The sequence below is a fragment of the Lithobates pipiens genome, unplaced genomic scaffold (genome assembly GCF_037356315.1).
Source record: "Lithobates pipiens isolate NorthernLeopardFrog02 unplaced genomic scaffold, aLitPip1_a1.2 Scaffold_16, whole genome shotgun sequence".
NCBI lineage: Eukaryota > Metazoa > Chordata > Amphibia > Anura > Ranidae > Lithobates > Lithobates pipiens.
The window spans coordinates 89376548-89398640 of NW_027507748.1; positions in this window are offsets into that span (position 1 = coordinate 89376548).

Consider the following 22093-nt stretch of genomic DNA (forward strand, 5'->3'; position numbering starts at 1 on the left):
TTGAGCATCTGTGGGGCATCTTCAAATGGAAGGCGGGTGAGTGAAAGTTCTCTAACATCCTCCAGCTCCCTTATGTCATCATGGAGGAGTGGAAGAGGACTCCAGTGGCAACCTGTGAAGCTCTGGTGAACTCCATGCCCAAGATAGTTAAGGCAGTGCTGGGAAATATTCACACTTTGGGCCCAATTTGGACATTTTCACTTAGGGGTGTACTCACTTTTGTTGCCAGCAGTTTAGACATTAATGGCTGTGTGTCGAGTTATTTTGAGGGGACAGCACATTTACACTGTTATACAAGCTGTATACTCACTACACTACAAAGTGTAATTTCTTCAGTGTTGTCACATGAAAAAATATAATAAAATATTAACAAAAATGTGAGGGGTGTACTCACTTTTTGAGATACTGTATTCCTACTAGCTCATGACTATGATGGGCAGCCTTCATACAGAACAGGCGTGCATGAGAGGTTGGATGGTCTGGGCAGCCTTCCACACTATCACTAAGGATTTAGACTGACATCTTACAGCAGCCTGTGATTATGGGGACCCCTGGTACTTGAGGGTTCATCAAAAGATGCAGGTACCTTTATGGTATTGACAGGTTAATGTACCATAATAATGGCACATATCTCTCACCGCTTGCCATTCTCAGTGGGAGATGTGACCACTGATAGGTAACAGTACATGGGAAAGCTTACTGCTCAGATACATGATTCTGTGCCTGTCTGGGACCCCTGCTATTCTGATGATTGACACCTATTTCGACCATCCCAACACCATTAGCTGTTGTAAACTCTCTTTTATGAGAGAGCAGAAAGCTGCCACGTTACTTTCTCTAAGAAAACACTGAAATCAATGGGTTTCCAGGGAAAGTACTGCGCTGACTGTTAAATGGAAAATCCACCCTGCACAGCTCAATACGAACACATCAACATAGACCTCAGCATTCATCTGAGCAGAGTCTAGTCGACATTCAACGGGGCCCAATGCTGCTGTTTTTACAGGAGCTTCAGATTTTTATTTTAATATAATGCCATTACATCAGTGTTGCCAACCTACTAGATTGAAATTTACTGACACAGCATTTTTTTTGGCAGATTTGCTGGTTGGAAGCTGAAGAGTGGGAACTTTGAGTGTAGAGTGAAAACTAGTTTTGCTTTTGACTGCTGGTGATTTCTGTGTTTGCATTTTTAGATTTGGAGTCTTTCCTTGCAGCCTTTTAACACCTTTTCTGTCACTTTTTAAACAGCCTTTTTTTTTCTTCCTGAAGACTACTAATTAAGGGAAGTAGTTAATTGGTCACAGGTGCTTGAGGTCCTATATAACTTTCTGTAGAGCTCAGTTTTGAGCCTGCTCATCCTTGAGCTTGCCACCTTTTCGCTTGCTGGAAAGTGGAACTGGACTAAGCGGTAGGTTAAAAAACATAGTTGAAAACAGGAGGTTTTAAGAGGAGTAATCAAACTTGTAAGTAACATCTGACATTTCCTATTTGTAACTGGGAAAATGGGGGTTAGCAAGATTTAAAGTTTTGTGCAGTGCACAGTGTGCCACATGTATACAACAATGAAGTAACAGCTCCAGGATGGATACAGCTGCAACAGCTGTGAGTTGCCCTTCTGGAAGCTCATATTAGAGATCTGGAGAAGCAAATTGCAACACTGGGCAGAACTGACAACCTTGAAAGGGGTCCTCAGCTCACTAAGCAGGTGGCTAGTGGGGTTAATGGGAGGGTGGAGGGGTAGGTCAGGATTAGCAGGTAGGAAGATGGGTTAATACAGGTAGAGGGAGTGGTAGGGGCTCACAGAAAAGGAAGGCCAGCCCTGGGTTTGAGCACCCTAACAGATTTGCCAAGTTGGGTGAAGATGTGGGAGTATCAAGCTCAGAGGTGGTAGCCCTGGATGTAACTGCTTCCCCTGACAGCCAGGAGAGCAGCCCATCTAGTAGGGGTGTTGAGGGGAGTGCAGGTAGGCCTAGACAGTTGGTGGTAATAGGGGATTCTGTAATCAGAAGGACTGATTGAATAATTTGTTGCCAGGATCACCTCAAGCAAATGCTTTGCTGTCTCCCTGGTGCCAGGGTTCGGCATGTGGTGGACTAGGTTGATAAATTACTGGTAGGGGCTGGGCATGACCCAGCTGTCTTGGTTCATGTTGGAACCAAACACAGAATATATGGAAGAAAGAGGTTTATTAAGAACCAATTTAAAGAACTAGGCTGTAGGTTGAAGGGAAAGAACTCCAAGGTGATATTCTCTGAAATAGTGCCTGTGCCATGAGCAACACATGAAAGGCAGGGGGTGATTAGAGAGCTAAATGTATGGCTAAAGACCTGGTGTGAGGAGGAGGGATTTGGGTTTTTAGAGTACTGGGCTGGCTGTTCATTGGGGTGCAACCTATATGCTAAAGATGGTGTTAGGTACCTGGGTGGTGAGCCTGACTTGATGGAAGAAGACCTCTCTTACGACTCTGGTTCAGGGCCCACTGGAATGAAGACAGTGGTCCCGTGAGCGCAGCGGGGTAGGAGCATCTGAGCTGGATGCAGCAGCTGGTGCACGCAGTGTAGATGGTCCTCCAGATGGCTGGAACTGCACGAACTGGTTGAGGCTGGCAGAGCTGGCAGAACTGGCAGAAGTAGGCAGAGCAGGAGGACCAGCAGCAACCGGTTAGAAGGAGGCACAGGAACGGAAGCAGCGGATCCTGGATGGACTCAGAACGCTTGGAACAAGCAGAGGGCAAGCCAAGTCAAACAGATAGGCAATCAGGCAGGAACGGCAGGCAAAGGGTTCAGCAGCAAAAAGGCAGTCCATAAACAGAGTAAGGCAGGCCGGGATCAGGGCAGGAGAGATCAGCAGAGTCAAACGTAAGCCGGGTCCGTATTGGCAATCAGATGGACAAGTAGCAGGGGTTTCAGGTACAAGCTGCAGACAAACAGCACAGAACACATGGAGCTTTATACATACAATAACACTACGCAGTACCAAAAGTATAGGAAAAAGCTGCCAACACGCTAAAACTAGGATTTTTTAGCCACAGAAATGTCAAATATAAAGTGTAAGCGCTAAACATATGCTGCCGTAATAATCAAAATAGAAAGTGAAAACAAAAAAAATGGTGAATATAGAAACATGAGCAACATATGTCATGAAAAATTATATAGAAGACCCAAAACTGTGTATTCATAAAACTATGAATTTTTTGTGAGACATGACCCCAAATATGAGGATATAAACGTAAAAAGTGAAATATATAAACACAATAATGATTAAATAAAGTCCATATATTGTAGAAATAAATATGTAGACATAAGTCCCAACAAAATTTGGTGAAAGCCGGGATCCCAATCAGGTGTGACCATAAAAAATTCCACCGCAGTGCAACTCCCACCACCTGAAGAAGCGCAGGCTTACCAGATGGAAATGACCCAAGTAGACATATATCTAAAGGGTCAACAATCGCTTATGGTTCCAACCACTGAGGCACTGGTTCAGCGTTTCATAGTTGTGTGGATCCCAAGACAAGTGGTTCTTTCAATGTGATAGACTGTATGTAGTGACCGCTTTTAGAGAGACTGGTGACCCAGATGATGACCCATGGGTCGAAACGCGTTGGGAAGACTCTACCACTGCCTATTTTTTCTGATATGTTCGTTATCAACTACGGAAATGAGAGTTTGATACTTTATTTTTATTAAAAAATCTTTTTAAACGTTATTACACCATCTTGGCTCTATCCTTCCATTTCATGTCTGGGTTGATGCCGGAGTTGTCTTATATTTGACAGCACAGAACACATGCAGCGGTACCTTTAAATAGGGCCACTGGCGCCAAATTGCACTAACGTGCACACGTGTGCGCTCGGGATGCGCGTGCACACAGCCGCTGCACACGTGTGTGCGCCTGACATGCATACTGGCGCACACACACGCGCAGATGCTTGGACTGCCTAACGGCTCATGTGCGCACGCAGATTCGCTCGCAAAGCGCGAGCAGAGCCCTGACAGATGGTTTGCACCTAAATGGAAGGGGGTCGGCTGTGAGAGGTTTATGGGAAGGCAGGAGGAGTATTTAAACTAGGCTTGTGGGGGGAGAGTGAATTAGATTATGAGTCAGACAGGTCAGACCAGGGTCAGCCCCTTTTGGTGGGTGGAATGGGAAAAGACGGAGGGGAGGGCTATGGCAGATGATATGAAGGTTCCTTTGTTACAATCAACCATTGGAAATTGTACTATTTGTACTAAAATAACAAATATGCAACAAAGGTTTGCAAACTGTGACAATGAATGGAAGTGTTTGTTCACCAATGCCTTAGAATCTTGGCTTCGTTCTTCTCATGACTGGGCTATTAATATTCCAAGCTATGCTCTCTTTCAGAAAGATAGGGTAAAACTGAGGGGTGGTGGTGTCTGTCTCTATGTGACAAGTAATCTCAAAATGAGTGTGAAAGAGGACCTAGTTGATGGAGAGTGTGATAAGTCTGAAACATTATGGGTGGAACTGTACATGGGTGTGCGTACTACAAAGGTTGTCATTGGAGTTTGTTATAGATCTCCCAGTGTAAATGAGGAGGTGCAGACTCAGCTCCTTGCACAGATGGAAAGGGCTGCAAGAGCTGGAACAGTGATAATAATGGAGTATTTTAACTACCTGGAAATTGACTGGAGTAATGGCACTGCTGGGACAGTTAAAGGGCAAGATTGTATAAACCTATTATAAGACAATTTTATGGTCCAGTTTATTGAGGCCCTGACTAGGAATGATGCTCTGCTGGACCTGGTAATCTCAAAAAATGCAGAGCTTATTACCAATATTTATATAAAAGAATATCTGGGTAGCAGTGGCCATAGAATAATTTCATTTAATGTTAGCTGTAAGTAATAAACACATACGGGTAAGATAAAAACACTTACATTTAAGCAAATTTTCCAAGGATGAGGGCTGCTCTTCAAGACTTTGACTTGGAGGGAATATTGGCATCAATGAACATAGAACACAAATGGGAATTCTTCAGTTTGACTGTATGCACACTCACTGCAAAGTATATTCCCATGGGCAATAAGTTTAAAAGACTAAAAATAAAACCTATGTGGCTCACAGCCAAAGTTACAACGGCTATAAATTAAAAAAAAGAGTGTTTTAAAAATATAAAAATTAAGTAATGCTACTATCCTTTAAAAGAATATAACAGAATATGTAAAAAGGAAATCAAGGACACAAAAATTCAAAACAAGCGACAGATTGCAAAAGATAGTAAGACAAACCCCCAAAAAATCTTCAAATATATTAATAGTAAAAAGGTCAGATCTGAGCATGTAGGACCTTTACAAAATAATCTAGACTGGGCGACTGGGGACAAAGAGAAGGCAAATTACTTAGAATTGATCTCTGTCATTTCAAGGCCATTGTTTCTAATATTTAGGGACTTTTTGATGACTGGAATGGTACCCCTGCATTGGCGCAGGGACAATATGGTGCCCATATTTAAAAAGTTAGTTGTTAGTTTAAATTCTATAGTCTGGAAGATACTGGAGAGTTTAATAAAAAAAACACATAGATGAGTTTTTGCTGGAGAAAAATATTTTAAGCAACAGGCAGCATGGATTCATGAAAGACAGAAGTTGTCAAACAAACCTGATTTATTTTAATGAGGAGATAAAACCTAGGACAGAGGGATGGCTGTGGACATGGTATAGTTGGATTTTGCAAAAGCGTTTGACACAGTTGCCCACACACGGCTTATGTGTAAGGTAAAGTCTACAGGCTTGCAAATATCAATTTGTAAATGGATAGAAAACTGATTAAAAGACAGTATTCAGAGAATAGTGGTTAATGATTCTTACTCTGAATTGTCTAAGGTTATCAGTGGTGTACCCCAAGGCTGTGTTGGGACCCTTACTTTTTAACCTCTTGCTGACCAGCTCACGCCGATCTACGTTGTCAGAATTGCACTGGTGGGCCAAAGGGAGTACAGGTACGTCCCCTTTAAGAAGCAGTGTTGCCAGACCATGCACGCCCACGGTGGCACAGGTGCACGCTCGCTGCGGTCTCAGTGACCGTGACCACGGGTCCTGTGGACTCAATGTCTGCCGGGTGCCGCTATTGTGTCACAGAGAGGTAGAACGGGGAGATACTTTTATAAACAAAGCATTTCCCGTTCTGCCTAGTGACATGGCAGAGATCACTGCTCTCTGTCATCGAGAGCAGTGATCGCTGTCATGTGAGGTGTAGCCCCCCCAGTTAGAATCACTCCCTAATACACACTTAACCCCTTCACCACCCCCCAGCGGTTAACCCCTTCGCTGCCAGTGTCATTTACACAGTGTCAGGAAAGGGTCCATCCGCTGGTAAGATCTGTCATTTGGCGTGCAGTACTGAGGTCCACCAGCAGGTGTCTCCTGGCAGTTTGGAACTGACAGGAGAGTCTTTCCCTGCTGGTGTTATGTCATCATTGGGCCGCAGTACTGATCTCCACCAGCCGATGGATCCCTGCAGTATGGAGCAGACAACGCTCCCTGTGCTCAGGTGTTACATGAGGACAATCACTGGCAGTCCAATAAATAACCGGAAAGCCCTCACATGCTTGCCTTGGTATCTTTCTATCTTGCGTACCTGTGACCTGTATCCTGAACCCTGTAACCTGAGCCTGTAACTGATCCCATCCTGATCCTGTCCCTCCTGTATTCCTGTTCCCTTGTAAGCCTGATCCCATCCATTATCTCCCTCTCCTGTCCTGCCCTTGTTCATTTGCTGACCCCCTGTGTAGGACCCTGGCCTGGCTAATGTGTTTGATTTTGGTACTTCCATTTGGCTGTATATATTATCTGTTGTCTGTGGGTTTCTGTTGGTTGGTTGAGCACTATTTGTATTTGGGGTGTTTACTTATTTATATCACTTATCTTAAATAAACATTATTCTTATTAACTTTACATGCGTTTTGGTTTCCTCTTTGCAGTCCACACAATCTGGCCAAACTTGTTCATGGCACACAGTAATCAATGCATTTTTACAGCACTAATTGCTGTATAAATGACAATGGTCCCAAAATAGTGTCAAAAGTGTCTGATCTGTCCACCATAATGTCGCAGTCCCGATAAAAATCACAGACTAATAAAAAAAAATTGAAAATAAAAATGCCATAAAACTATCCCCTATTTTGTAGACGCTATAATTTTTTTGCAAACCAATCAATATACGCTTATTGTGATTTTTTTTTTTTCTTTTTTACCAAAAATATATAGAAGAATACATATCGGCCTAAACTGGGGGGAATTTTTTAATATATTTTTTGGGGATATTTACTATAGTAAAAAGTAGAAAATATATATATTTGTTTTCAAAATTGTTGCTCTTCTTTTGTTTATAGCTCAAAAAAACTGAAAATTGTACCATACTCACAGTAATTTTATTTTACTGATGCCTATCCATGGCAGCATACCTGTGACAAGCTCCGCCTTGACTCCTCCCTCAGGACTAGTGAATATTATAAAAGAAATGGTTAGCGCAGCCCCAGCATTCTCTGTAATATAGAATACCGAGGGTGGGATTGTATGCTGCCATGGATAGGCACCAGGAAAAGAAAATTCCGGTAAGTATGGTACAATTTTTTGTTTTCCTGGTGCCTCCATGCCAGCATACCTGTGACAAATAACTAGCTGAGATGGGTGGGACGATGCTTAGAAGTTTATTTTAAAGAAATTATTATTTAGAAGAAGCGAAGGCTGATGTGACTGCCTGTCTACCAAACTCCACCGATGAGAGAGCTCCTGGGTCCACTCTGTAATGTTTCAGAAATGTATGCTGGGACGACCAAGTCACTGCCCTACAAATAGTTTCAATTAACACATTCGCTCTTGCCGCCCAAGAGGCAGAAACCACTCTGGTGGAGTGCGCCCTGACCGTCGAATGGGGTTCCAGCACCTTTGTCCTGTACACCCTGTGGATGAGTTTAACGATCCATGAGGCAATCGTTCTTGCTAACGCCTCCTTGCCTTTGTTTTTACCCCAGGGAATTATAAACAACCTGATGGAGTCCCTGAATGATGCTGTGGCCTGCAGATAGCATCTCAAAGTGGAGGCAATGTCTAGCTCATGAAGAGAACCAGAGTCCTGTTCTGAAAATGTTGGGAGTGCCCAAGGTTACGACATGTTCAAGGATGATGCGACCTTGGGAATAAATCCTCGCACTGTTCTGAGTTCTACTCCGTCCGAATAGAATATGATGTGATTATGATCTTCTCCTAAAGCTTGGAGCTCTGAAACCCATTTGCCAGAGGTTATAGCTATCAGGAAGGCTAGCTTCAAGGTTAGATTCCAAAGTGATGCTGACTCCAAAGGGGCAAAAGGTGGATTGGCTAAGGACTCTAGGATGATAGCAAGGTCATAAGTGGGAAAAGATTGTTTAGTTGGTGGTCGGATCTTTTTGACAGCTTTGAAGAACTGGATTATTAATGGATCCTCGGCCCATCTTCTACTGGTTGCCACTGATATTGACGATATCTGTACCTTTAGTGTACCTAGTGCAAGACCTAGGTCTAGGCCTGCCTGCAAAAACTCAAGAATTTGAGAGGATGATGGGGAATCTGGATCACAGCTTCTGCCAATCATGAAGGCCCTGAACTTGTTCCACACCTTATCATATAACCATTTGTGGATGGTTTTCTTGCCTTGAGCAGGGTTGCAATCACTTTGTTGGAGCACCCAAGGGATTGGAACCTTTCCCTTTCAGCTGTCAGATGTGAAGATCCAGCCTGCGGGGATCTGGATGGGTGTGACATCCTTGTGACTGGAGAAGAGGTATTATTGGAACCTTGACTGGAGGCTAACTACTCAGATACATAGCTGTGGGGAACCAAGGGCGTCTTGGCCAGTACGGTAGGACCTCTCTCTGTCGTGGTTCCTATCATAAGTCTTGACAAGAATTTTGGAATGAGAGGCTGTGGAGGGAAGGCATAGGCCCGATTGCATGCCTTACTTGTATTAAGAGAGGTATGGATTCCAGAGAGAGAGAGATAGATCATTTTTTTTCCCCTGTACAAATCATTAGTAAGACCTCATCTGGAATATGCAGTTCATTTTTAGGCACCAGTTCTCAAAAAAAAAAAAGTAGGCCATATAGTGAGCTTGGTGTTGAGTTATTCACTTTAGGATCATCACAGAGGACAAGGGGGCACTCATCTACAGGAAAAAGTATTTCATCTCCAAATACGAAAAGGTTTCTTCACAGTAAGAGCTCTGAAAATGTGGAATAGACTCCCTCCAGAGGTGGTTCTCGGTAGATTTCTTTAACCACTTAAGGACCGCCCCACGCCGATGTACGTCGGCAGAATGGCATGGCTTGGCACAAGCACATACCTGTACGTTGCTTTTTAAGTGCCCAGCCGTGGGTCGGGAGTGTGCCGCCACCGGTGGTCCTGTGCTCCATGATGCTGGGTCACAGAGCTGAAGAACGGGGAGAGGTCTGTGTAAACAAACCTTTCCCCGCGCTTCCCCGTGTGGCTGTCACCGATCGCCTCTTCCCTTTTATAGGGAAGGACGATCAGTGACGTCACATGCCAGGCCACGCCCCCTACAATAAAAAAAAAACATATAACGTCATACATAACACCTACACTGCCCCCTAGTGATTAACTCCTTCACTGCCAGTGTCATTTACACAGGAATCAGTGCACTGATTGCTGTATAAATGACAATGGTTCCAAAAATGTGTCAAAAATGTCCGATGTGTCCGCCATAATGTCGTAGTCACAATAAAAATCGCTGATCACTGCCATTACTAGTAAAAAAAAAATATTAATAAAAATGCTATAAAACTATCCCCTATTTTGTAAACGATATAAGTTTTGCACAAACAAATCAATAATCGCTAATTGCGATTTTTTTTTTTTTACCAAAAATATGTAGAAGAATACGTATTGGCCTAAACTGAGGAAAAAAAAAAATTTTATATATTTTTTGGGGATATTTCTTATAGCAAAAAGTAAAAAATATTGAATTTTTTTCAAAATTGTCGCTCTATTTTTGTTTATAGCGCAAAAAATAAAAACCGCAGAGGTGATCAAATACCACCAAAAGAAAGCTCTATTTGTGGGAAAAAAAGGACGCCAATTTTGTTAGGGAGCCACGTCAATTGTCAGTTAAAGCGATGCAGTGCCGAATCGCAAAAAGGGGCTTGGTCCTTTGGCTGCAAATTGGTCCGGGGCTTAAGTAGTTAAAAAAAGGCCTGAATTCTTTCCTAAATGTACATAATATAACTGGGTACTAACATTTCTAGGTAAAGTTGATCTAGGGAAAATCTGATTGCCTCTTGGGATCGGAAAGGAATTTATTCCCCTGCTGTAGCAAATTGGATCATGTTTTGCTGGGGTTTTTCGCCTTCCTTTGGATCAACTGTGGGTGAAGGATTGTGTATATGGGGTTGTATTTTTAATTTTTTGGGTTGAAATTGATAGACTTGTGTCTTTTTTTCAACCCAACTATGTAACTATGTAGCACCCAAAAATTACTGACATTTATAAAACTTACAAAATTACAGTTTTAAGTGCCTCCTGTTTACTTCCGCAATGCGCGCTCCCGTGAGCGCGCATCGGGGAAGTTCGTTGCTGGCTGTGTCCCTCGGACACAGCCAGTCACAGATCGCTGTAAACGGCCAATCACAGCGGCCGTTTACAGCACGATTGGCCTATCCAATAAGAGATGATCTCATATGTAAACATATGAGATCATCTCTCAGCGCCGCTCTCCCTCCTCACACAGACAGCGTGTGAGAAGGGACAGATGAACGGCTGCAGCGGCCGTAAGTTAAAAAAAAATTTAAAAAGTTTAAAAAAAGTGCCATCCTTCCCCAGTGCCATTCTTCCCCAGTGCCATCCTCCCCAGTGCCACCTGCCCCCAGTGCCACCTGTTAATGCTATCTGTCCCCAGTGCCACCTGTCAGTGCCATTTGTCCCCAGTGTCATCTGTCATCAGTGCCACATGTCATCAGTGCCACATATTAGTGCCATCTGTCATCAGTGCCACGTATCAGTGCCATTTGTCATCAGTGCCACCTGTCAGTGTCACGTGCCATCTGTTGTCAGTGTCACGTGTCATCAATGCCACGTATCAGTGCCATCTGTCATCAGTGTCACGCGTCATCGGTGCCACGTATTAGTGCCATCCGTCATCGGTGCCAAGTATTAGTGCCACGTATTAGTGCCATCTGTCGTCAGTGCCACGTATTAGTGCCAAGTGTCATCAGTGCCACGTATAAGTGCCATCTGTCATCAGTGCCACGTATAAGTGCTATCTGTCATCAGTGCCACATATTAGTGCCATCTGTCATCAGTGCCACGTATAAGTTTCATCAGTGCCACGTATCAGTGCCATCTGTCATCAGTGTCACGTGTCATTATCCTGGTGCTCCAGGGCCTTCAAAAGTGTAATAGGTAGTCAACAAGTTAGATGTGTAAAGATGTGGAAAAAAATAAAAAAAATTAAAAATCTTAATTTTGCAAAGAATTGTGGGAAAAAAATGACAACACCAAAAAGCTCACTATGCCTCTTACTAAATACCGTGGAATGTCTACTTTCCAAAAAGGGGTCATTTGGTGGGTATTTGTACTTTCCTGACTTGTTCGGGTCGCAAGAAATGAGATAGGCCACCAGTACATCAGATGTGATCAATTTTGTATGATTCGTACCACAGCTTGTAGACTCTCTAACTTTCACAAAGACCAAATAATATCCACTAATTTGGGTTATTTTTACCAAAGACATGTAGCAGTATAAATTGTGGCCAAAATTTATGAAGAAAAATTTATAATTTGCATAATTTTGTCACAGAAACAAAGAAATATGCATTTTTTTCAAAATTTTCTGTCTTTTTTCATTTATAGAGCAAAAAATAAAAACCCCAGAGGTGATCAAATACCACCAAAAGAAAGCTCTATTTGTGGGAAAAAAAGGACAAAAGATTAATTTGGGTACAGTGCTGCATAACTGAGTAATTGTCATTCAAAGTGTGAGAGCACCGAAAGCTGAAAATTGGTCTGGGCAGGAAGGGTGTTTAAGTGCCCAGTAAGCAAGTGATTAATGTAGATATTAGGGCAAAAAAAATATTTCTTATTTTATTTTCGATACAGTGTACGATTAATCAATAAAAGATCAAAATCTCGATTCAACCCTCAACACAATCTTAATCAAGCACTTTTTTTGTTTTTGTTTTTTAAATTGTTCCTCTGTTTAACCCTTTATTAACCCTTATTTTACTCTAAACTTATTAACTCCTTTTTCACCTTCTCTATATAATTATTATTTTCCTGCTGTTTTTTTATATTTACTTCTATTTTATAAACTGTTAATAATTAAAACTTTTTTTTATTTGCTTTGTTCATTATTATTTTTACACCTTTAACATATATTTGCATGTTTCACATTGCAAAATTTAAAATATATTCATGTATTTTGTAAAATAGCTTTCCAATGCTTTGCACCATTGCTGACAGCTGAAGTGTAAACAAAAAAGTTGTGGTAGGTATCAGTAATTGGTATCAGCGTGTATTAAAGAAAAAGACCCCAATATAACTTAATGGTCATTTTTTTAATTTCTTTAGGCATTACATTATTTTGCATTACATTTCTTTAAATTTAATTAAAGCAAAGAGTATTATGTTTTTTTTCTTTTTTGCCATCTTGTTTGATAACCTAATGTTCCAGGGTTGTAAATCTTTAAAATAAAAAGATTCTTCAGAATCGTGAGAGAATTGTGATCTGATTGTATCTACAATCGTGCAGATCTATAGTAAGAAGCTCAGGGAGATGACTCCGGGAGGCAAGACATTAGAATGGGTGGCACACACACATATGAAATTGACTCTCACAGTGACACTGACAGCAATGTTCAGCAGCACAGATGTTGATGACACTCCTATGATATGACACGTCCTTTCCTGAGTCACATTGACAGCCTCTCTCCATGCTAGATGGTCAATTCAATCCAACCAGCACTGACAGTCCGGCCCTGTCTTGCCTTGCTCCCGTCCCACACATGAGGCTTCGGCCACAATGACATCACATGACACGCTCAGACCCCATCACTGCCAGACCCGCCCTCTGCCAGCACCACCTAAACACACTGTAGCAGGCAATCGGCTGGTCTTGGCCATCTCTGGACTGGAACTGTGCATTCGTATTTCTGAGCCAAGCGTTGCAGCCCTATTTTTAACTGGCAACATTTCACTGGCATTTACATTCAGTAGAAAAGTCCCTGTTTTTTTACTGGCTGACAGTTGGCAACACTGCATTACATTCTATAGCAATTTACTGTTGGGTTTACTGTAAACATACATATAATATAATAAAATAATAGCACATAGCTTTTTTTCTCTTTCTGCCCTTACCTAACTGAGCTCCACCACTTGTCCTTGCCCCCCTATCCACCTCCTAATGCCGCTATCTTTAGTGAATACAGAGCCAACTATCATTTTGAAAAAGTATAGTTTTTTGGAAGAATACATTTCCCTCAGCAACAACAAATCCTTCCCAGCAACAATAGACCCTTCCCCAGGAATAGAATATAGCCCCCATCAACAAGTGATCCCCACGAGCGACAATTTATCCCCACCAGCATCAAAATACTCCTGCTGGCAACAATAGATCCCCAATATCCAGCCCATAAGAACCCCAGAGCAAAACATCCCCCACCAGCAACAATAGATCCCTCTGCAACAGTAAATGCCTCCAGTAATAATCCCCCCAGCAACACTACAACCCACTACAGTAGATCCCCAGCAGTTAGCATCAGTAGTCCTCCAAGCACACCCCATCACCCTTTGCTAGTACATACATTCTGTGCTGGAGGTCTCCGAACTGCATTCCCCCATGTTCCCACTGAAAAAAAGCCCTGATAATACCTGATACAACATTCTACAAGATACAATGTGACTCTTTAATGCAGTATTAAACCTAAAAGCACAAATGTATTATATTGCAGCTTACCGATCACTAGATTTTTTTTTTTTCTTTCGCTCTGTTTTCACCTGGTTATCTGCCAAGGAACACAACTCCTGCATTAGGCCCCTTTGACAATGACAGACCGATTGGATCATCCCTTGCTCTCTATGGAGCAGCGGATGTCAATGGACATGTGTCCGCTGACACCCACCGGCATCCGATATGATCCTGTCCACTAAAGACAGATGTATGGGGATTGGTGGATCGGATTGGATGACAGTCGGATAGAAAGAGACAGGTGGTCTGTTTCCTTCCAACATCCCCATAGAGAACAGCGGGCTATGTATGTGTCCACTCTGCATCAGCAGGGATCAGCAGAAAGACCCCCTGTTAAGTGGGCAGATCTGCTGGCAGACTCCCTCCAGTGTGAAAGGGGCCTTAGAGTGCAACCACTCTTGAGAAATGAGCACAGGAAGCGCAGCAGACAGCAACATTGTCAGTCTAGAGGAAGGGAAGTGTTAAATGTATAACCAGATTTAAACCAGATTTAAATACATTAAAAAATGTAAGTCAAACTCCTGCTTATACTTTATAATCAGTTATGACAACAGTCAACCAGGCAAAGTTTTGCATGGATAAATAAAGCTGATCATTTTTATCACGCCCGCCAGTGTTAAGTGATTTGTCTCATTCAAGTAAACTGATACTTTCTGCTGGAGAGCTTGCGCTTATGACAAACCAGATGAAAATAGAAGAAAGATGAAAAAGGAAACAAATACAGCCATCACATTTAAGATTTGGTAAGCTGCAATAAAATACGTGTTTGCTTTTTGGTTTAATCTGCTTTAAATTAGTATTAACCACTTGCTGACCACATAACTGTAAATATACGTCATTAATTTATGTTAAATACTGGGGTTATGGTAGCAGCTAGCAGTCATAACCCCAGAATCGTTAATTACAGCAGGCAATTGACTTTAATATAAAAGTGGTCTCCATGGCAGATTCACTGCTAGATCCCTTTTATAGGCAGTGGGAGTGGTGCCCCCCGCCGCTTTCCAGTCATCTCCGAGCTTACCAGACCCATTGATAAGCCTAGAGCTGATCCGTCAGATGCCTGGGTAGGAAGCTGAGTGAGGGCAAGATAGTCCCCACTTGGCTCTATGCCCTTGGAGGACCAGAGCGACGTCTGATGTCACTTCTGCCCCTTGGCCTTAAAGGGATGATTTTTTTTTTCCTTGAAAGCCAAATGGCTAAAGGGAGAATGGGGTTTATCTGAACATCTAATTGAGACCCTTATCCAGGCATGCAACCTGAAGACCACATGCCTTTCAACCATACCGCTCAACTTTCTGAGATGGGGAAAAAAAGGGATGCCTAATAACAAAAAAAAACACAAGTGGAGAGGTGCCTCTGGGTGCAGTAGTTTTTGAACAAACAGCTTTAATCTCATAATAAAATACACTCACATTTCGATGGAAGTGACAGGCATGGCATACAAATGTCGAGATGACGCTCCCAAGTTCTGGGCCATGTAAATCCTTGCTAATAGCAGTTGAGGGCAGTGGTTCTTCCGACAGATGGATTCGCCAGCTCCGGAAGGTGGCCTCAGAGCAAGGCATGAAGCGCAAAGAATGGCTGGCTACAGAGGGGTGATATCATCAAACATAGACGCGTTTCACGAGTGTGCGCACTTGGATGTATTTGCAAGTCACGCTCCTTTCTCAATAGAAATAGTAGGAATACCACGAGGGGCCATTAATAAAGGAATGGGGAGGATACATGGGCGGGACAATCCTTAAAAACTAAACTGAAATATGAAAGTGGCTCTGGACATATTAAAAGCATATATAAAGACTTAGTACAAAATAAAATAAAAAAAATTTATATTAACCACTTGCTTACTGGGCACTTAAACCCCCCTCAGTCCCAGACCAATTTTCAGCTTTCAGCGCTGATGCACTTTGAGTGACAATTACGCGGTCATACAACACTGTACCCAAATGAAATTTTTATCATTTTTTTCCCACAAATAGAGCTTTCTTTTGGTGGTATTTAGTTACAGCTCGGAGTTTTATTTTTTGCTAAACAAACAAAAAAAGATGCAAAAAAAAAAAAAAAAAAAATCATGTTTTAATAGTTTGTTATAAAATTTTGCAAACGGGTCATTTTTCTCCTTCATTGAAGTGCGCTGATTAGGCGGCACTGATAGGCTGCATTGGTGGGCACTGATGGGCTGCATTGGTGGGCACTGATGGGCTGCATTGGTGGGCACTGATAGGCTGCACTGGTGGGCACTGATAGGCATAGTTAAGGCGGCACTAATAGGCACAGATAAGGCGGCACCGATGGGCACAGATAAGGCGGCACTGATGGGCAAAGATGGGCACAGATAAGATGGCACGGATGGGTGGCACGGATAAGTGGCACGGATGGGTGGCACGGATGGGCACTGATAGGTACCACAGATAGATGGGACTGATGGGCACTGATAGGTGGCACTGATAGGTGGCTCTGATAGGTGGCACTGCTGGGCACTGATGGGCGGCACTGCTGGGCACTGATGGGCGGCACTGCTGGGCACTGATGGGCGGCACTGGGGTGCAGCACCTGAGGCAGATTTTGGGTGGCACTGTGGGTGGCACTGCTGGGTGGCACTGTGGGTGGCACTGTGGGCACTGCTGGGTGGCACTGTGGGCACTGCTGGGTGGCACTGTGGGCACTATGGGCACTGCTGGGTGGCACTGACAGGGGGGCACTTACTTTATTTCAGGATGGCACTGCGGGTGGCAGGTGGGCACTGGCAGGGGGCAGGTGTCCTTTTAAATTACTGGCCGTGATCGGGACTGATGTCCCGAACACGGCCGCCGGCGATCGGCTTTTTTTTTTTCTCCTCGCGCTGTCAGCGCGAGGAGGAATACTAGCCGATTACCGGCTCCGTTTTATCACATGATCAGCTGTCATTGGCTGACAGCTGATCACGTGATAAGGGGTCGGGATCGACCCCTTACACGGATCGGTGATCAGGCGAGTCTCACGGACTCGCCGATCACAGAGCGCGCCGCGCGCGCCCCTCAGGGGGCGCGCAGGCCGCTCGTAACCGGGACTACGTCAATAGACGTAGTCCCGAAAATGTGGGTCCGCGCTATTGCCGTCATTTTGCAATAGCGCGGATCCCAAGTGGTTAAAAAACAACATATGTGTGTCTTAAAAAATAATAAATAATAATAAACAAAAATGGAATATTAAATGTATGGAATATAAATAAATGGCTGAAAATGATAAAATAATTCGATATGGATCAAATTAATTAAATAAATTAAAAAAAGCTACAAATAATAAATAAGGCATACACTACATAATATAAATAGATAATGTATTATTAAGAACATCTCTATATGTATGTAGAAACGCATGTATAAAAGACACACGTTCTCACAGTGTGTTAATCATGAAAAGATTACCTCTAATGGAGGAATAATAATGATGTATATACATTAGCAGATGCAACCATCTAACATGATATGAAAAATGGTTGTACCCTGGTACAGGACTATTTAAAAAAATTATATTATAGAATAGTAGAGTATTTAGATTCCTTCATTCAACCCGCCAGGTGAAAGAATGTCTAAAGTATAAATCCAGAACGTTTCTCTAGCGCAAAGCTTTTTGAAACGTTCTGCAGCTGCAGAAAGTCTGGGTCTTCTGGGTCTTCAGAAGAGATGGGTCTTGAGCTTCTTCCTGAAGGCAAGATGGTCCATACTTGGTCAATGATGCTGCCCATGGATCTCTGGCTGTTCTGATATATGTAATGTTTGGGGGTTCTGAATAATTTTGTAGCAAAAAAATTATGATTTTTACATGTAGGAGAGAGATGCCAGAATTGGCTTAGGTGGCAAGTGGTTAAGAGACCTAGAGGTAGTCTGCTGCCAGATAGGTATTGCATTGAGACCTCATTACTAAACGCTTTAAGGTACAGTGACTGCTCTTGTACATTGGATCACTGCAACTTTAATTGTCTGTTTCTGCTCATAAGGGCCACATATTATTGGAAGCTTGTTGCTAAAAGGACTAAAACCATCAACCCTATTGATGCTACAGACAGTGACTTCTCCCTCTCACAGTGTTACTGTATCCTATCTCTCTGTTATGAAAGGGCCCGTATTAACCTTGCTATAGCTAGAAGGACTGGCATACTACTTGTCCCTAACCCCCTCTTCACAAGTTTATTAAGTAAATACAAGATTGAAAGGGTAGGGGCGTGGCCTGGATGGGACCCGAGATGGCTGCCTAAACGGAGCTCTCCCACAGACCGAGGACGAATCTGTTTTTTTTCCGGCACCCGATGTCACTACCACAATGATGGGTAAGCCCAACAGGAGTGCCTCTACCCCCTGCACGGGGACTTTGACGGACACGCAGCTCAGCCACAACATTCCTGATATATTCCCGTCTCGGAGTTCAGGCAAGTCCGCGGCTTCACAGACCTCACAGGCCTCTGCCCCACACTTCCCGAGTAGCGGCTCTGACATGCAGGCAGACAAGGAGGACAGAGGAATTTAGAGATATTTCCCTCCTGTAAGCCTCCCTTAACTACAAGCTGTAGCCCTGGACATTAAAAACTCCCTAGCAGCAGTGATATCACACCTAAAATCTTATGTGCAGGCAGTAGCCCACCGCCTTGATACTGTGGAACAGGCCTCACAGTTACATACAGCGGCCATTAAAAAAATGCAGCACACATATGACATTCAGCTGCCACCTCTATTAGAACTGTATCGCCACGTGGATGATCCTGATAACCACGGTCAAAGGCATAATATGCAGGTGAGGGGAGTCCCGGAGGCAATGGAGCCAGCAGCTATACCGCAGGCCATTTGTTCAATTTTCAATGATCTTTTAGGCCGCCCAGCAGACTCTCCTATCGAAATGGAGAGAGCCCACCGTGCACTGCGACCCCCACCTAGAGATTCTGAACCCCTGAGGGATATCATATGCTGTATTGTGAACTTCCCATTTAAAAAGGAAATCCTCAGAAAACCGAGAGAAAGAGAACACATTATGTACAACGGCACCAAAATCAAATTCTTTCAAGATTTACCCCACATTACTCTGCAAAACAGGCGTGCACTGCATCCACTTCTGGAAGCTCTCCACTCCCGTAACATCCAGTACAGGTGGAAGTTTCCACTTGGTCTGTCGGTGTCTACCAGGGGCCGCTCTGCACTGCTACGCACACCAGAAGATCTACAATCATTTTGTGATCAACTTGCCTCAAATAGACATGTGCAAAAGGAAAAAATGTGTTTAGTTTCGTTTCGGTTTATTTCGTTAATTAATTTCGTTTAGTTATTTCGTTAAATTCATTTTTGGATTTCGTTTAATTTTCTACCGAATTCGCAAAATCGGTCGCATTCGAAAATATTTCAACCAAATTCGAAAATATTTCTACCGGATTCGAAATGATTTCAGCATGATTCGAAATGATTTCAACCACATTCAAAACTATTTCAACCGACTTTGGGGCCATGTATCTCGGGGTCACTTAGTGCTAGAAACCTCAAATTTGGAGATGTTGTAGTGCTAGGTCTACTGTGTTTGCATACCTAATTTGGAGTTATAAGTGGCCCCGAGATACATGGCCCCAAAGTTGGGTCTCAAAATGTCATTCTCTGCTGCAGAAAATTACTTGGCATATTGCCCATATCTGGGGTCACTTAGTGGCAGGTGTCACATGGCACTCATGTCAGGTCATGTGGCACTTGTGGCCGGTGATGTGGCAAGTGGACAATACACAACTTGTGGCAGGTGACGTGGCAAGTGGACAAATACAATACACAACTTGTGGCAAGTGGACAATGACATACAGCATATGCACTTGCCTTGCGATCGGCATCCGTGACTTCTTCAATCAGGCATGCTGACAACTTCATTGATACCATCAGAGCCGGTTCACACAGCGGCGACTCAGATCCGACTTCAGGTCGCCCCTAGTCGCCTCAGGTCGGACAACATGTAAAAATCAATGTAAGTGAATGAGAGCCATCTTAATGCACGCTACTGAAGTCACTCCGACTGCAGAAAAGGTTCCTGTACTACTTCAATCCGACTTGTAGGCAACTGGTACCCACTGATTTCAATGGAGGTCGCCTCCAAGTCGGATCTCCGTCTATACGTAGGCGACTCTGACAGAATTATCAGCTCTCAAGAGGGAACTCCACGCCAAATTTATTTTAAAAATTTGGCGTGGGTTCCCCCTCCTAGAGCATACCAGGCCCTTAGGTCTGGTATGGATTCTAAGGGGAACCCCCCTACACCGAAAAAACGGTGTGGGGGTCCCCGCCAGATCCATTCCAGACCCTTATCCGAACACACTACCCGGCTGGCCAGGAAAGGGGGTGGGGACGAGCGAGCGCCCCCCCTCCTGAGCCGTACCAGGCCGTGTGCCCTCAACATGGGGGGGTGCCTTGGGGAAGGGGGGGCGCACGGCCCCCCACCCCAAACCACCTTGTCCCCATGTTGATGAAGACAAGGGCTTTTTCCCGACAACCCTGGCCATTGGTTGTCCGGGTCTGCGGGCGGGGGGCTTATCAGAATCCGGGAGCCCCCTTTAATAATATAATAATAATATCCCAGCCCCCCGCCCTATGTGAATGAGTATGGGGTACAATGCACCCCTACCCATTCACCTGTGAAAAAAAATGTAAAAAAAACACAACACAGGGTTAAAATAGTTTATTGTACAGCTCTGGGGTTCTTCCGTCTTCGGGGGTCTTCTCGCCGGACTCCTCCGCTATCTTCTGCTAGCTCTTTTACTAGCGGAGGAGCCCGGCTTTCTTCTTCGCCGCCTCCCTCTTCTTCCAACTTCGGGGGTCTTGTCCTCCTCTTCCGGGGTCTTGTCCTTCTCTACGGTTCTTCTTGCCGGGCAACCGCGCCTTCTTCTAGCTCTTTTACAAGCGGTGGCCCGGTCTTCTGTCGCCGCTGCCGCTGTCGCCGTCTTCTGTTCTTCTCTTCTTCTCTTCAGGAGATGTTGCCTCGTCGCTATCTCTGCTCACAATGACAGGGACGCGGCGTGCAGCGACTTATATAGGGACATCACCGGATGATGTCCCCACCCATTATGATGTCAATCCCAGCATCCTCTTACTATATAAGTCGCCGCACACCGCGTCCCTGTCATTGTGAGCAGAGACAGCGATGAGGCAACATCTCCTGAAGAGAAGAACAGAAGAACAGAAGACAGCGGCATCGGCGACAGAAGACCGGGCCACCGCTTGTAAAAGAGCTAGAAGAAGGCGCGGTGGCCCGGCAAGAAGAACCGAAGAGGAGGACAAGGCCCCCGAAGTCGGAAGAAAGCCGGGCTCCTCTGCTAGTAAAAGAGCTAGCAGAAGATAGCGGAGGAGTCCGGCGAGAAGACCCCCGAAGACGGAAGACCCCCGGAGCTGTGCAATAAACTATTTTAACCCTGTGTTGTGTTTTTTTTTCACAGGTGAATGGGTAGGGGTACATTGTACCCCATACTCATTCACATAGGGTGGGGGGCCGGGATCCGGGGGCCCCTTTATTCAAGGGGGCTCCTGGATTCTGATAAGCCCCCCGCCCGCAGACCCCGACAACCAATGGCCAGGGTTGTCGGGAAGAGGCCCTTGTCCTCATCAACATGGGGACAAGGTGCTTTGGAGTTGGGGGACCACACGGCCCCCCCTTCCCCAAGGCACCCCCCATGTTGAGGGCACACGGCCTGGTGCGGCTCAGGAGTGCTCGCTCGTCCCCACCCCCTTTCCTGGCCGGTAGCGTGCTCGGATAAGGGTCTGCTATGGATCTGGGGGGACCCCCATGCTGTTTTTTCAGCGTAGGGGGGTTCCCCTCAGAATCCATACCAGACCTAAGGGCCTGGTATGCTATCGGAGGGGGAACCCATGGCTTTTTTTTTTTAAATTTGGCGTGGAGTTCCCCCTTTAGAGCTCATTCTCTGATTGGCCACGGCAAAAGTCGCCTGGAGTGACTTAAAGTCGTGTTGTAAGTCGCCCCAAGCCGTGCCCAAGTCGTGTTCAAGTCGTATCCAAGTTGCCTCCAAAAGTCGTGTTGAAAGTCGTTGTCGCCCCTGTGTGAACCGTCTCTTAATATAAATGAAATAAGATGTGATTATGAAAAGTTGATGTGACAA